Source organism: Nicotiana tomentosiformis, chromosome 11 (genome assembly GCF_000390325.3).
Source record: "Nicotiana tomentosiformis chromosome 11, ASM39032v3, whole genome shotgun sequence".
In the NCBI taxonomy this organism is placed as follows: Eukaryota; Viridiplantae; Streptophyta; class Magnoliopsida; order Solanales; family Solanaceae; genus Nicotiana; species Nicotiana tomentosiformis.
In genome coordinates, this window is record NC_090822.1 from 93,116,511 (window position 1) to 93,127,824 (window position 11,314).

The following is an 11,314-nucleotide window of genomic DNA, read 5'->3' on the forward strand; positions in this document are numbered from 1 at the left end:
GCGGGATACCACGCACCATCTCATCCAAATCCTCTCAGAAACTTCTTGACTTCCTCATCCAAGCCTACTTGGGGTGCGTATGCACTGATTATGTTCAGAGTAAAACCTCTAACAACTAGCTTAATAATCATCAGCCTGTCATTCACCCTCCTAACCTCCACTACCAGTTCCCGGAGATCCTTATCAACCAAGATACCTACCCCGTTCATGCCCCCCACCCTCCCAGAATACCAAAGTTTGAAACTGCCCACATCTCGCGACCTTATGTCCTACCCACCTAGTCTCATATACACAAGCTATATTGATTCATTCATTATATTTACTTAAATGTCATTTATTGTTATTCATTGATATTGAATGTTGCACTGTTGCCTTTGATTTCTTTGGATATTTATTGCATGATACCGCTATTGTCCGACTATATCTACATAGTGTTTGTTGTTTTTTCAAGAACTCCATCTTAGGGATATTATTGTTAGCTAAGATTAACCCTCTTTTATATAAATTAAACTATTTGAACAAAGATCTATATTTTAGATCAAACAAATAGTTATATGTATATATATAAATTATTTGAACAGATATTATAAATTTTGAAACTAAGAAGCTAGAAGTTACGACTATTATATTTTTAAATTTAAATTAAAGGTTTAATTAGTTTTATTTTCAAAGATTAAGCAATTACTTCAAAACTAATGGCCGTCGAACACGAATTATATTAGGTTTCGTGAATTGATATATCAGTCATATGTTTGACCACTTAAATGTATATTATGAAGAGTGATTTCCAACGAAAGGCATGACAATTATTATTGAGTTTGCAAACACGAAATGAAACGGCATTAAGGCTACTTTCACACAAAGATCGAAAGGTGACATGACACTTGAAGATATTTAAACACCAAAAGAAAATGACACCATGACTACTTCAGCATAAAATAAAAACGTTAGCAATTCTTGAGAATACAACTTAATACATTCTCAACCTATGTGGAGAATTTATATTCTCCCCAGTAATTGTCAAGAACTAAAATTGGATGGCTAACAAGTTTGGCGTTCGTTGAGCGAATTCTTATATCGTCACAACACTATTAACCATAAAGCATATGTTACACCGAACATTCTCATACCATCATGCAACAGCTATCTAAAGCATAGATAACTATTACAAGAGCCCAAAGGCATCAAATATCCTAAAAATTATATACATCTTGATGGGAACAAACTCTTTAAGTGAAAAATTCAAAAGAAAGAAAACAAAAAGTGAAAAAGGCAAAAACTTAGACAAATGATAATTTTACAATGTCTATAAAGAAAAAGAAAAAGATAATGTGTAGCTTACCAGACGAGAGAATTCATCTATGAATTTCAATATTATGAATCTATGACATACATGATTACATCAACAAGACATTTTGAAATCTATAAATAAGTTTATGCCCTCATTTGTAAATTATTTTATCATAATTTCATCTTTTTTCACTTCAACAATAAAATTATTCTCTATGTGATCGTGAAATAGAAAAATATTATGGAACCACGTAAATATTCTCATGTGAAGTATACTAATTTAATTAGCATGGCTTCCTAACAACTAGTATCAGAGCCCAAACAATGTAATTTTGGTAGACAAAGGATATTGTTGCAGTGTACTATTTAGAAGAAAAGTGCAAAACTAATATTAATCAATACTAACACTATCAAAATAAGGGAAAGTATTGTTTAATAGTGAAAATATTATTTATTAATAGTAAAAGTATTATTCACCAATAGTGAGTGTTGATTATCTTATATGGTTCGGATATTGTTCATACATACAGTAGTATTCATGGTTACTATTCACATAAGATAATTCATTTTATGAAATGACGTCAAAAGAAGTAAAGTTTAAAATTGACAAGTTCAATGACAAATATTTTAGATTCTAGAACATGTAGATAGAGGACTACACGTATTAGAAAAAGTTGCATAGATAAAGGACTATATATACTAGAAAAAGTTGCACAGAGCCCTAACTGGGGTAAAATCGGAGAATATGACCAAAGAGGATTGATGTCTATTAGATGGTTAATCTCTTGGTGTAATTCGGTTGATGCTGACACGAAATGCAACATACAACATTATTAACGAGAAGACCATCATGGACCTGATTATGGAATTATCAAATATGTGCGAAAAGCCATATGCTTTAAATAAAGTCTAATGATGCGCCAATTGTTCAACTTGAAGATGACAGAATATGGACATTATAAAAAACATATTAATGGATTTAATGTGATTTTAACACAGTTGAATTCTATTGACATAACTAGATACATCATGGCCGTGCTAGCACGAGCCCAACAAATTGAAATGAAAAGTATAAGACCAATAATTTATATTGGCTCTTGTTCATTAGTACATTTATTTTTTATTTTTATATAGAAAAGAATTATTTTCGTTATCTATTTCTTAACTTAAATTGTTATCTAGTATATAAGAAGGCACTTGGGATTAGGTATTGCAAGAGTATTGTCAATTTCACTTTTAAAGATACATGCACAATTTAAATTATTGATGATTTAGGTATGTGTTTCTTGATAAAAGTAGTTCTGGAAGGCCCTACTGTTCTATTCCATTTCTCAAAACAGACCTTGAGCAATCACTTCCATCTCTCATTGCTCAAGTTCACCATGGAAGGCTTTACCTTCCTCACTGAATGAACATTTCTCTTGATTAGGCTTTCTTGTTCAGAAGACAGAAGTGAATATGACAATAAAAAACTTTACAATGTTAACTCTAATGAAAATATAAGTCCTACCTTCGACTTTTCACATAACAGGATAAGGTGAAGTAATAACACTAAAGTGTTATAAGAAAAATTAAATTATGGTGGATGTCTACTCTTCCTCCATGATCTTCTCAAATGGTTAATGACATATTCAATGACATATTTCTATGCTTAATGACATATTCAATGACATATTTTTCTTCACTTTTCATGCCTATATAAAGGCCTTGTAATAGATAGGAAAATACACACAATTGAAGAAGAAAATCTCTTCCTTCTCTCTATATCCATTTCTTGTTCATGTTTTACTAAATTGCTTTTATTTCATAACAACATGTCTTGTTCATGTTTTACTAAGATTCTTTTATTTTATAACACGTTATCAGCACGATACTCTAACCAACTGAGATTATCTGCTTTAATCAGATTTTATCTTCTTCCTACCAGAGTTAGTCAATTTTCCTTTTTGATACATATGTTGAAGCAAAGTTGGTCTAGCAATTAGTTTATGGAATCAGCCACTATGAACAACTTACTTCTAAACCTCTAGCCTAACTAGAGAAGGTATTCAATTCTTAATAATTGAACTGTTACAAGTAAATGAGATGATGTGAAATTCATAAAACTAAATGTATACTTCATATCTTATTCTTTATATTTGAGTTTATTCTTTATGTGATATTCAATATTGGACTTGTAAGAATTCTCAATGTGATAAAAAAAAAAAAAAAACTTTGATGGCAATTCACTTTCTTAGCAAGTAAATCTTCAGTCTTGATCTAAGTGCTCGGAATTCATCTGTTGTGTAATATTGGAGTAGCAGTATTTTAGTAGTGTTCAAAGTTATATGGCTATGAAAGCCTTTATTGTTATTTTATTTAAGATACTAGAAAGGACATGTTATAGTAAGACTTGCGGCAAAACTTAAATTTCATACCTATTAATTATGATTAGCCTATTTGTCAAGTTCTTCATAACTGAAAATATATTCTTTATCTTGATTAATATTTATTAAAAGAATATGAAATAGAGATTTAACAAGAAAAAACTCAGAGAGGCTAAAGAAGCTAGCCAACAAAGATCTATCAGGTGAATACTTAGAGAATGCTATTCATTCTAGCTGACACTAATTACTTAGCTGATTTGAAAGTCTATTGCTGAGAATTATATTCAAATGACATTATGAAGAGTTTAACTCAAGAGGTAAGCATTTTCTCTGTATTTGAAATTATTTTATCCTTTGCTATTGATGATATCAACTTCAATGAGTTCAAGTCGCAATGCACCATGAGGGTAAGACATCAGGATCAAGTCCTGATGCTCCATGATGATAAGAGTTGGGTTTGAGTCTCAATTCATTGTGGCGTAACATACCTTTATATTGGTAAGACATTGGGTTTGAGTCTCACTATACCATATTGATGATATAATGATGACTAAAGAAAAATAATATATTTTTCATGAAAAAGCATGAAGATTGTCCCATTTAATTTGCTCCATTCTTGAAGTGAATTTGGTAGCGGGACACAATAAGTCTAAATAAAGACAAGTGGTTGAACAATGAACGTGAGCGTTCCAAAGATCAAAATATTAATAATCATCACTGTGATTATAAAAGGAGAACAATAAGGGTTCTCAAAATAGTCCTTCAAAATGTGAAGGTAATGTTTACCATCAAATCAGTATGAAAAATAATAAAGCACGCCGCTGATTATGATCCATTCATTGAATAGAATGTGACTTGTGATAGGCATTGAGAATGCATACCCATTCCTAAAGGTGAATGTTGCAATATGTGATAAACGTAATGAATAAAGACATGCAATGCATGATTGGATGAATACCACACAACTCACCTCTAAGGGAGGTTTGAGTGAAACAACGAGAATAAATATTATTGTGTGATTACATGAATATATCATTGGTCGCGTACATATGATACGCCAAAAAAAAATAAATATATATATATATTTTGTTGTGCCTTATAAAAGGTTATTAAAAGCAAAATTAAAGCAAGAAATAATTTTGATTATGATGATTTTGACCACGACAATTTATTATGATATATTTTCTCCATGAATGAGACATTTACCATATGAATGGTGTGACAAAAGATCTTGTAGTACAAAAGTTGTTAAGATCTTCAGAGAAACTAATTTGTTACTACCCGAATGAATGAAATTGTTCATAACATTAATATTGTAGTAAGTCTCAAAAGAAATATTTTGATTTACAAATATATTAGCCAAAGTGGTTGACATATTGAGACTATAAATGAAAAGAAGATTGAATATCTTTATATTACTATAATCATACCAGGTAAATATGAAAGGTTAGCTGACTTTTCTTTTATTTGTTCTACACAAGTATAAGCATGATGATGCAATCACAAGCCACAAGTAAACTAGAGGTTTACTGAAATAAATATTAGTTGGCATGACCGGTTGACCATCTCGGTTCAATTATGATGCGAAAAAAAAAAAAATTAATTGAGAATTACATTGGCATATATTTAAAAAATATAAGATTCTTCAAGAATTCTCCTGTGCTGCTTATTCTCATGATATACCAGTTAAGGTTAGGGATTGAATCCCTTGATTTCTGGAATGAATAAAAGGTGATAAATATATGGGCCCAGTCACCTTCCATGTGGACCGTTTACTATTATATGATTTTAATAGATGCATCTATTTTATGGTCACATGTGCATTTGTTATCAACTTATAGTTTGGCTTTTGCAAGATTGATTGCTCAAAATTATTAGAGCACAGTTCCAGAATATAAATTATGATAATTTATCTTGATCATACTGGTTTAAATTCAAGTTGGTTTAGCAGAAATTGTATGCCTCCAATTATATCTAAACCATTGGTTATGAGAATAAAATTGCCAAAATAAAATTTGGTATTTGATGTATTATTTAATATACAACAGCACTTGTAAGCATCTAGCCAAGTTATGATAAGTTCTCCCTATCACAATCGGTTCAGGGTCAGGAACCAAATAATTTCCATCTAGAAATATGAATGTGCTATATGATTTAATTGTTCCACCACAGTGCACAAAGATGGATCCCCAAATAAAGCTAGGGATATGTGTTGGTAATCCCAACAATAGGGGGAGAAAATGGGCAGCTGAAAAAGTAATGCATGTAATGAATTATTATGAGTACATCGAGATCCTCGTACAAGAAAATGTGAACTTGAAGTTCAAGTGATAATTCATTTGCAAAATATTGCCAAGCATATTTGCTGACCCAAAACTAAATGTCATATTCAGCTGCTAATGCTCCAAATAAAATAAAGTTCATAATGAATAGAGTCTATGGCATGCATGAAGCATAATAGACTAATCGGTTCCAAAGATAAAACTCCTTGAAGAAGGAGAGGAGCAAATGTTCAAGATGGTCATAATAAGGAGGCAAGTGCTCTAGAAGAGCACCATGACATAACACTTCATAAGACCTCATGGGAGAGGCTCAGGTACCTGAAAATAATAAGATAAAGAGATCTCAATAAGTTATGTCTTTATTGAATAATAGTAAAACCGATATATAATGATCGTCGACGATATTGTTAATATAATGTAGCGCTCAATATTATTAATATTGACGAGGATCTTGAGCTCAAATCTGTCATGAAATTTGGACAGATAAATAATTGGCCAAATGAAAAATACGCAATGAAAATTGATTTCACATGAAAAATATGAAGTTGGACGGATAGTCCCAACACCTGAAAGTATAAAGCCAGTTGAGGTATAAATATGTTCTTGTCGCGAAAAAAAAAAGAAGAAGAAGATCAAGTCGATAGATATAAAGACGACTTGTGTCACAAGAAGATTTGCAAATATCCTGGCATTGATTATATAGAGACATGTTCTCCTGTGGTGGATGTCGCCATTTCAGGTTTTAATCTGGCAATACAAGAAAAACGTGATATGTGTATAATGGAAATCATTGAAGGATTTAAATTGTTCTGAAGCATATTAAGGTTTCCAAGTAATTTATTAAATAAAGCTTCAAAAATCCTTATACGGATTGAAACAATTAGGGCACATGTGGTATAATCACCTGAGTGAGTACCTGTTGAAAGAAGGGTACAAGAATTATTCAATTTGTCCTTGTGTCTTTATAAAAAGATCTGGATCTAAATTTGTTATAATCACTGTGTATGTTGATGATTTAAATATCATTGGAACTCCTAGGGAGCTTCCTAAAGCAGTAGACTATTTAAAGAAAGAATTTGAAATGAAAGATCTTGGAAAGACAAAATTTTGTCTTGGTCTACAAATTAAGTATATGAAAGATAAAATTTTTATCCATCAATCAGCATATACTAAAATGATTTTAAAGCGATTATATATAAAGCACATCCATTCCGACATCATGAAAATAATAAAGAGCTTCTTGGTCCCGAAGTACCATATCTTAGTGCAATTGGTGCACTAATGTATCTTGTTAACATTACAAGGTCTGACATAACTTTTCCAGTTAATGTCTTAACAAGATATAGCTCTGCTCCTACAAGGAGACATTGGAATGGAATCAAACACATATTGCGGTATCTAAAAGGGACTACCGATATGAGATTATTTTATGACAATGATTTCAGTCCCGATCTTGTTGGTTATGCCGATGCTCGGTATTTATATGACCCACACAAGGCTCGATCTCAAACATGCTATGTGTTTACATATAGAGACACTGCCATATCTTGGCGATCGACTAAGCAATCAATCGTGACTACTTCATTTAATCATGCTGAGATAATTGTTATTCATGAAGCAAGTCGAGAATGTGTATGGTTGAGGTCTATAATACATCTTATTTGAGATAAATATGGTTTGAAGTGTGACAAACTACCCACAATTTTGTATGAAGACAATGCAGCATGCATAGCCCAATTGAAGGGAGGATTCATAAAGGGGATAGGACAAAACAAATTTTACCAAAGTTATTTTTCACACATGATCTTCAAAAGAATGGTGATATCAATGTGCAACAGATCCGTTCAAGTGATAATATGGCTGATATGTTCACCAAATCTCTACCGACGTCAACCTTCAAGAAATTAGTGTACAAGATTAGGATACGAAGGCTCAAGGATGTGAATTGATGCTCTCATCAGGGGGAGTTAATACGCGTTGTACTCTTTTTCCCTTACAAGGTTTTGTCCCACTGGGTTTTCCTTGCAAGATTTTTAACGAGGCAACCAAAAGGCGTATTTCTAAACATGTGTACTCTTTTTCCTTCATTAAGATTTTTTTCCCATAGGGTTTTTTCCTAATAAGGTTTTAACGAGGCACATTATCTATGGACATCCAAGGGGGAGTGTTATAAGAAAAATTAAATTATGGTGGATGTCTACTCTTCCTCCATGATCTTCTCAAATGGTTAATGGCATATTCAATGACATATTTCTATACTTAATGACATATTCAATGACATATTTTTCTTCACTTTTCATGCCTATATAAAGGCCTTGTAATAGATAAGAAAATACACACAATTGAAGAAGAAAATCTCTTCCTTCTCTCTATCTCCATTTCTTGTTCATGTTTTACTAAATTGCTTTTATTTCATAACAACATGTCTTGTTCATGTTTTACTAAGATTCTTTTATTTTATAACATAAAGAACATACTTACACGATGACACTCTTTTTTCAATATTAAGACGAACAAAGATGTGCACTATACATGTTTTCAGCCATATCGAGAGTTATTCTAATCATGTTAGCTAATCATTCCCCTCGCAGTGCTCTGTGTCTATAGTTTAATAGTTTTAAAGAGTCTCAATCTCTTACCTCCATGTTGCATTGTAAAGAATTATCTTCCATAGATACCTTCTTGAGCATACATAAGATTTGTTTAAAGAAAATTTTGCACACAGAGTTGTGCATGCAGTATAGTCTTACCATCACCTAGGAGTGCATCTTGTCGACAGTCTACTAAGCCTATTATATGCCAACATCATGATAATTACCATTATGTTAGAGAAAAAACTGAAAGTTAATGTTAATTGTTTATAAAAAAGCAATTAATTCTTAACATATACAACTAAAACTAAAATTCCTATACCCATATTTACATCATCAAATATTTTCAGTGTCTCCATTTGCATTTTTGGAAATATCGTCGTCTATATAGATTCAGCTTATGTGCCTTCAAGCAACCAGGTTTATCGTGACAATATTGAAATGAATATATGCTTTACAACTTTGAAAAACGGCATTTGTTAATCACACTGCAGAGCCTACATCACAACGTTGACAGTTCAAACATTCCAAGCCAATTAACCAAGCTATAATTACTACCTAAGAATTGTTTATTCATTTTATAATTACTTTTTGCATCAACCACTATACCAACAACTTATCCACCGCCATTTTAACTACATCATCTGAAGGAGCCTAGGCATATTCAAGCAAAAGATCTAAGACCCAGAAAATAAATTATCAACTCCACCACACTTGCTGATATTGGTACTGAAAATTTGAACAACTAAGAAATGTGCAAATAATGATAGAATTATATAACATCACAAAAACTAAGCATGAAACCTCGTCAGTCACCTTTGGTAGGTCGTTAGTAGCATTTTAAAATGCTTGTTCAGTCGTTTCCAGTTCAAAAGGCATTGGGCATTAGAAGATAGTTAATAATTAAGCTACATCTTAATGTACTGATTCATATAAGACATATTCTGCTTTGTACCAAAAAGAGAAACTTTTTATTACAGTGAAATCTCATATATTTATATAATCATTTTTAAGGTAAAGAGATTGCAAATAGCGTACGGGGAGATCTTAGTACTAAATGGCATTCATACTTGCTCAGTGACCATTCACTGGTTCATTATCTTAGTTGAACCAAATTAATTGATATACCAGAAATGTGAAGCATATTTACATGTGGTAGTGATTGTGATATCTTCTAACAAAGCTAGTTTACAATAATGTGATTCAAGCCTACGAACGAAGAGACTGAGCACTACCGACCTTCGAAAATTACTTATGTCTAGTTTTTCAATTTTCAATTTTCATAACCATAAATAAATTATCAAGACAAACAAACTTTGATGCGGAGCAGAAGAACTCGCAAGATTCACCTAACTTATTTGCTTTTGGGCCCATCAAAGTTACAGCAAATTGAAAGCTTTTTCTTATCCTACGATTAGTCTTTGTTTCTTTAGCTAGCTATTACAGATTTGATATCAGAAATGCATACTTCAATTGACTTATAATATCATGTGAATGGTGAGTTATCCAAAATGGAATCTTTTCAACTTTTAACAGTTAATTCACTATAGTTCTCAAAATGGAATCTTTTTAACTTCTAACAGTTAGTATTCAATATAGCTCTCATAGAATATTTCTTATACTATTAACTTCAATCTCAAGAAGTGTAAATATAAACTCCAAGAGTTATATAAATATTATAAAATTGCTCTTAATATACCATTCATTACTTGCAACTTATCAGCGATGGCAAAGATTATTGTTTCTTTTATCTTTTCATATTAATAAGAGTAGTTATATGGAATCTCATGTTGCCAAAAAGAGAGCCCAAATAAGCTCTTCATAATCACCAACAAAATTCTAAAAATTTTAAAAAAAAATAAAGAGAGAAGAATACAAAATACAGTCCTCAAAAAAAGTCAGAGATATGTTGTCACAGAGATAGTGAAGAGATACCATAGAGGGCATTAGAGTTGAGGGCTTATTTTCTGGAGTCACAATTACTAGAGTATCAAATGCACAGTCACCTGTAAGAGCAATACACATCTAATGTAGAAACATAGCTTATTCAGGAACTCAAAAGAAAAAGGCCCAATTTCTAAATAAAATATAATATAATCCCCAAAACCGATTTTGTGAAAACCCATTAAAAATCCCATCATAAATTGTATATTCCCATCATAAATTGCTTATAAGAATCTATGAACAACTATAAAGCAAGGAAAAAGATTGAAATTTAAGGAGAAAACTACATCTTTTACCATTGATATTTAACAGTTTGATTGCTTTTCAACCTTTAGAAAGGTCCTCAACCACCGGAGAAAAATCATGAAGTCGCTAGTCTAGGGATTTGTCGACGCCTACAAACGGCAATTCAATTTTGCTTGCAAGAAAGATCTTTACACTTTCTGAGAAGAAGACAAGAGAGAGTGAGAGCAACTAAGAAAAGTGGAAAGAAGGCAATGGAACATAATGCTTCTGGAATTATGTCGAGCATGTAGTAAATGACGGAGCGAAAAGACAGTTTTGCCCTTGGTCGACCAACTTCTCATTTCTATATAGTAGAAATGTTTTTATCTAAATTAGCGGATATAATGAGAGTTTCATAAATACTCAGAGGTTCAGTTCTTTGAACTAACTTATGACATATAACAATAGCAATACTTGATTCACAGTTTATATACAAATTATGTACGGTTAAAATCGGGGATAATGCATACTCCGATTTACCGGTGAAGGAAACAAAAGAAGGGCATGGACGCACGAGATTAAAATCGAGGCAAGGAGCTCTTCGTATCGAGATCCA

At 31.8% G+C, this 11,314-nt stretch overlaps 1 long non-coding RNA gene across 3 annotated transcripts; it reads right to left on the bottom strand.

The window, feature by feature from the left end:
* Nucleotides 1-2,565: 2,565 nt before the first annotated feature.
* On the bottom strand, nt 2,566-10,991 carry LOC138900948 (uncharacterized). 3 transcript variants are annotated; one of them, XR_011412334.1, is made up of 3 exons: nt 10,761-10,984; nt 10,465-10,535; nt 2,566-2,694 (listed from the first exon to the last, which is right to left on the bottom strand). It is a non-coding gene; the product is annotated as an uncharacterized lncRNA (long non-coding RNA). The 3 variants fall into 3 exon arrangements; XR_011412335.1 differs by having other exon boundaries at nt 2,572-2,720; nt 10,761-10,985; XR_011412333.1 differs by lacking the exon at nt 2,566-2,694 and adding an exon at nt 8,519-9,452 and having other exon boundaries at nt 9,485-10,535; nt 10,761-10,991.
* Between the last annotated feature and the right edge of the window lie 323 nt (nt 10,992-11,314).